Source organism: Mandrillus leucophaeus, unplaced genomic scaffold, assembly GCF_000951045.1.
Source record: "Mandrillus leucophaeus isolate KB7577 unplaced genomic scaffold, Mleu.le_1.0 Scaffold198, whole genome shotgun sequence".
NCBI classification, from domain to species: Eukaryota; Metazoa; Chordata; class Mammalia; order Primates; family Cercopithecidae; genus Mandrillus; species Mandrillus leucophaeus.
This window is the reverse complement of record NW_012102009.1, coordinates 1,188,937-1,194,472: the sequence shown is the minus strand read 5'-3', so window position 1 is coordinate 1,194,472 and position 5,536 is coordinate 1,188,937. Positions and strand designations below refer to the sequence as shown.

The 5,536-nt window shown below is 40.7% G+C and overlaps 1 protein-coding gene across 10 annotated transcripts in view; it reads left to right on the top strand.

Annotated features, from left to right (window-relative positions):
- The first annotated feature begins 242 nt into the window (after nucleotides 1-242).
- Nucleotides 243-5,536, top strand: part of TRIQK (triple QxxK/R motif containing) — a 69,706-nt gene continuing 64,412 nt past the window's right edge. For 5 of the 10 annotated variants that reach the window (XM_011978624.1, XM_011978625.1, XM_011978620.1 and 2 more), the window contains exon 1: nucleotides 243-380. The gene's annotated coding sequence lies outside the window, so the exon portion shown is untranslated. Of the gene's footprint in view, nucleotides 580-797; nucleotides 883-5,536 lie in introns of those variants that run through there. The other 5 variants (XM_011978629.1, XM_011978626.1, XM_011978621.1 and 2 more) reach the window with 5 other exon arrangements.

Sequence of the window (5,536 nt, the reverse complement as noted above, 5' to 3'; positions counted from 1 at the left end):
GTTCAGTAATCAAAATAACATAGTCTTCCGTTTTATATTTACAAAACAAGTCACAGCCTTTATTTTTAATTTCTACAGTCACCTCGTGAGATAGGTATTAGCACTCCAACGAGGCATCAAAATGAGGGAAAGGCCTCAGGTCCAGCGCCTTTGCGTCCTGGACCGGCGTAGAGGCGGGAGAAAGGCCGACCAATCCGAGAGCAGGCTGAGGCCTGGTCCCGCCCCTGCAGGCATAGCCCCGCCTCTTTTCCGCCTCACCCTTTGAGTGTAGGGGTGTGCGGCTGGCTCGTCCCGCCCCTGCACCTGAGTGACAGGACCGTGGACAGCAACATTTCCCACCGGACACGAAGTTTGTCGGCCCTTGCCTTGGCAGAGCTGAGGTGTGTGTCCAGCGAGTGCGAGGGGATTGGGGAGACCCTGCCCAGGAAGCTCGGGGTCCGGGAATGAAAACGGGCGCACCTCCTTAGCGAGCCCTAAAGCGTTTAGGAGACGATCGTTCCGTCCCTGGGAGCGGCACTTGGGCGGGCTGGGCGGAGGGAGGCTCTGCAAGAGAAACCCGGAGTCCAGGAAACCCAGTAGGTACGATGATCACTGAAGGACCCGTTCCCGAGGAGCAGGGCGCTGGCTGCGGGGTGGGGGATGGAGGGTGCTAGGTTCGGTGGGCGTGGCCGTTGCGGTTGCTAAGGAACGCGCGGTTCCCGCCCTGCCAGCGTGTCTGGCGCCAGCCGCTGGGCCCTGGACATGTTAGGCCCGCCCATCTTCCAAGGTCTTCCACGCGGCTCGGGATTGGCTCCTTTGTGATGTCCGATAACTCGCGGCCGCTTATTTCTCTGTGCAGCTCTCTGGGTTCTGCAGTTCCCTTATGGGGCCCCCTTTCCCGTGGTACTCCTCTCCACTCTTTCTCCTGCTTCCTCTTATTAATGAACGAGTATTTGCATACCAAAACATTTGCAGAGAAGAGATTCAGACAGGACTAGGTGGCTTTATTGGTAGTGGTGAGGTTGGGGGGCGGGGGTATTTTTCTTGGAGCTTGGTGAATTCCTGAATCCATCAGATGTTGGTGTCCACGTGGATGTCTAGGAAAAGGGGATTGGAGATCAGGTTTCTCCTACTTAGAGTTCTCTGCTGCTTGTTTGAGCTTAATAAGCCTCCTGAAGAAGTTGAAGCAATTTATTGCTGGAGGAGCCCCAATGTATAATCTCCCTTTCATTCTCTACTGTGGAGAGGTGTGCTAAACCTGTAGAGCTGTTTTTGCTTCACTCGGCTCATACTTAATGATCAACAAGTACGGTATGAGATGGTAACCTTAGATAACCATTTCAAATCTCCCTTTGTTTGCTCATATACTCTGTCTGCCAATGATTCAGAGACAGTACATTCCGGAAAGAAAACACAGAAGAGGTAAAAATATTTTACTTCCCTCTGCCAGGTTTATCGTGTAAACTCCCAGGAAGGAAGCTTGTACTGCTTGTTAACATTGGAAAGAGCATGGGCCTACAAGTCCGGAAACCGGCAGGGTTAAGAAATGTTTGTCCTTGGGCAATAACTCTCGTAATTGTTTTATTATCTGTAAATTGGAGCCTCTAGGATATGCCCTAAAAAATGAGGAATAATTGATTGTGAAAGTATCATTTATGATCTACACAAATGTAAAGCATTATTGATTACACTCTTAATGTTTTTGTCTATATGATCTGAATTTATAAACACGTATAAGTATTGCCATTCAGCTTTAAGTATTTTCAAATTTCCTTTGTGATTTTTTTTAATCTTTGGGTTATTTAGAAATGGGGAAGAAATTCGCTCGTCTGTTCATTATTGATTCTGTGTTGGCTCTGGTTAGGTAGCACCTGTAATGTCTTGAACGATACTTTTTCCGCTTTAATATCGCTAGGTATATATATATACCTGACGAGATTGGGAAACATTACCTTTTAATGCAAGGATGACTAACCTTTTTGGTGTCATTTACCACTCTGAGAAACCAAGGAAAGCTATTGACTTGCTCCTCAGAAAAACGCACAATTTTAAGCCTAAATGGACCCTGTTTTTGTTCAACTGCTTTAGGGATAAGGAAATTATTCTCTCCCACTTGCCTCATCCTACAGAGAGACTAAGTAACTTTTACCCAGGTGTAGCTACATAGCTGGGAGTAGAGTGGGGCTTTTGCCTTTCTTCCACAGTGCCTCTTACCATAGCATACCTTAGTTCAGGGCCTTCGGTCATCTGCAGTTCCCTTTTGGGACCCCCTTTCCCATGGTACTTTTTTTTTGAGCGCTAACAAACAGAAACTACCAATGTTCAGTTAATTGTTGCTATCTTACAAAGCCATGTAATCTATGTTTTATCCCAAATGCCCTTTGATCATAACCTCTTAAAGCATATTCTGGTATTTAAACAAGTGAAAAGAACATTGTCAAATATTTTGAGAAAAATGTGAAATTGTGTGTTTTTTTTTTTTTTTTGAGACGGAGTTTCACTCTTGTTGCCCAGGCTGGAGTGCAATGGGGCGATCTCAGCTCACCACAACCTCTGCCTCCCTGGTTCAAGCGATTCTCCTGCCTCAGCCTCCCGAGTAGCTGGGATTACAGGAATGCACCACCACACCCGGCTAATTTTGTATTTTTAGTAGAGACAGGGTTGTTCCATGTTGGTCAGGCTGGTCTCGAACTCCCAACCTGAGGTGATCCGCCCACCTCAGCCTCCCAAAGTGTTGGGATTACAGGCGTGAGCCACCACGCCTGGCCAAAATTGTACTTTTGACTTACCCCAGCATCTCTTTGGTCTAATATGGGTTAATGTTAACCTCAGGAATCTCTTATTGTTTGCATTTTGTAATCCACATCTTCTCTTTTCCATCTCTATTCCATAAACAAAACAAAATTCATGTACATATTTTACAGTTTTATTTCCAAAGATGAAGTAAAATATTTCAATATTATGATAAGAAATAATGGATACCATTATATGCAAAATTCTAGATGTTTATAGAGATAAGTATGTACAATATTTAATAAGTGAGTTACATATCAATCAGATAACCAAAGATTTGTCCAGCAGGTATAGGTGAATTGTACAGAGAAAGTACGTAATTGATTGAAATGGGGTCATGAAGGGTGCCTATGAATTCAAGTTAGAAAAGGCTAGGGCTGAGCAACATTGAAATAAGTATAACAAGATTTGGAAAGCTATTAAGCTGTCAATGGGTTCTTGTGGTGGAAAATCAAAAGAAGTTTAGTGATTGGGGCCTAATCTAGAGAAAAGTGGCTAGAGTTGAGGCAATATGAACCTGCTGGCAAAGGCTGAGAAGCCTCTTATATGACACGCAAAACTATTTGCATCTTGTAGGCAATGAGGATCCATTTCAGGTTTTCAAATGGAGAGCAACATGATCGAATTGGTATTTTAAAATGGTTCTGAAGCTTTTTCAAATACTGCACCACACCTTCTAAAATCCTTTAATTCTATGATTATACTTTCATGGAATAAAAGTTGTACAGAGGTATACATAGGTTTTCCTTTTAGGGGGAATATATAAACAATCCCCTAGTTACTCTAGGAACTTACGTGGTAGGTAAACTTATGTGAGCAGGCTGTTAAATAAACGTAAATCATTAACATTTTTAGAATATTAAGAAGTTACTTATAAAGTAAACACATAATCTGTTTTTGCTTCTCAGTAGATAGAACTGCTTTAAGACAAAACATAATGTATATGCTTGCATACTGCATCACTTTTACACATGGCTTATAAAAACTTTATGAAAGCTTGAGATGATAGTTTAGTTATAGACCACTTGAATATATTTAGATTTTCTTTGCTTAGATATTTAAAAACAATGTTTAAATTAATGCTTAGCATTTCTTCTAATAAAATTAATACATTTGTTTGGAATGCCTTTGTAGAATTTGACTGAATACATATCCCCTTTGAACCTTGATTTAGATATATAATGAAAATAGTTCTTCAGATGATGTTGTCTCATGGTTATGTAGACCTTTATATTTGACACATTTTCATAAAAATACTTTGTTTCATTCTTACTTCACATATATATGTGTATGTATATATGTGTATATGTATATGTACACATAAACATACATATATGTATATTTATATACCTACATACGTATGTGTATTTATATACCTACTTACATATATGTATATATGCTTATGTATACTTGTATGTATATGTAAAAAGGCTCTTACTCCGTTTTACAGAGGTAGAGTCTGTAGTTCTGGCGAATGGTCTGAACATACTCTAATACATAGAGGAAAGAGAAGTAAGCTCTATGATCAGATAGATTTGAGTTCAAATCTCTGCTCCTTTCCCTGTCAACTTTGCATGCTTGGGCAAGTCAGTTAATCATTAGGAAACTCAGTTTCCTCAGTTGGGAAATTGTACCTATCACACAGAAATGTTATGAAAATTTACGATATGTGATATGCTTACCAAAGTGTTTGCCACATTAGTTGCTAGTCAACAAATGGGTAGCTGCTATTATTACTAATATTAACAATCATCATTAATAAGGCTCCTAACACCCATCACTTGCATTTTCAAAATCCACAAATTGCAGAATTAAACTTTGTCAAGTTTTCTACAAACTTAATTGAGACAAAAACCAGACTTGAAATGACATGGGACTATTTACGTAATTAGTAGGCGTAAGATTTTTCTATGAAGTATTAATGTGCTTCCCCCACATCCTTTCAGGAGTGTTACGTAATTATAGTAGATGGGATTTATTACATTTTTATAATCTAAAATCATTCAAGACATATCTGGCCCAAACATTTTAGATAAGGACTGTAGAGTTGTATTTTTATGGCACTTGTAATAACAGCTTTATTGAGCTATATTTCACAATCATAAGGTTTACCATTTTAAAGTGTACAATTCAGGGGTTTTTAGAATACTCCCAATATTGTGCAACTATCTAATTTCAGAATATTTTCATTATCTCAACTAGAAATTCTGTACCCATTATGTCAGTTCCCATCCCTTCTGCCTCCGCCCCCTTAAGCAACCACTGATCTATTTTCTTTCTCTATTGACCTTCCCATTCTGGACATTTCATATAAAGGGAACAATAGAAGTTATGTATTAAGTGGACTTTTGTGACTGACTTCTTTCACTTAGACACATGTTTACAAGGTTCATCCATGTTGCAGCATTATCAGTATTTCATTCTTTTTAATATTCCATCATATCGATATATACCACATTTATATACCTGTTCATCATGAGTTGTTTCTACTTTTCGGCTATTAGAATAATGCTGCTATGGCCGGAGGCGGTGGCTCATGCCTGTAATCCCAGCATTTTGGGAGGCCGGGGCGGGCAGATCACGAGGTCGGGAGATCTAGACCATCCTAGCTAACACGGTGAAACCCCGTCTCTACTGAAGATACAAAAAATTAGACAGGCATGGTGGCGGGCCCCTGTCGTCCCAGCTACTTGGGAGGTTGAGGCAGGAGAATGGCGTGAACCCGGGAGGAGGAACTTGCAGTGAGCTGAGATCTGGCCACTGC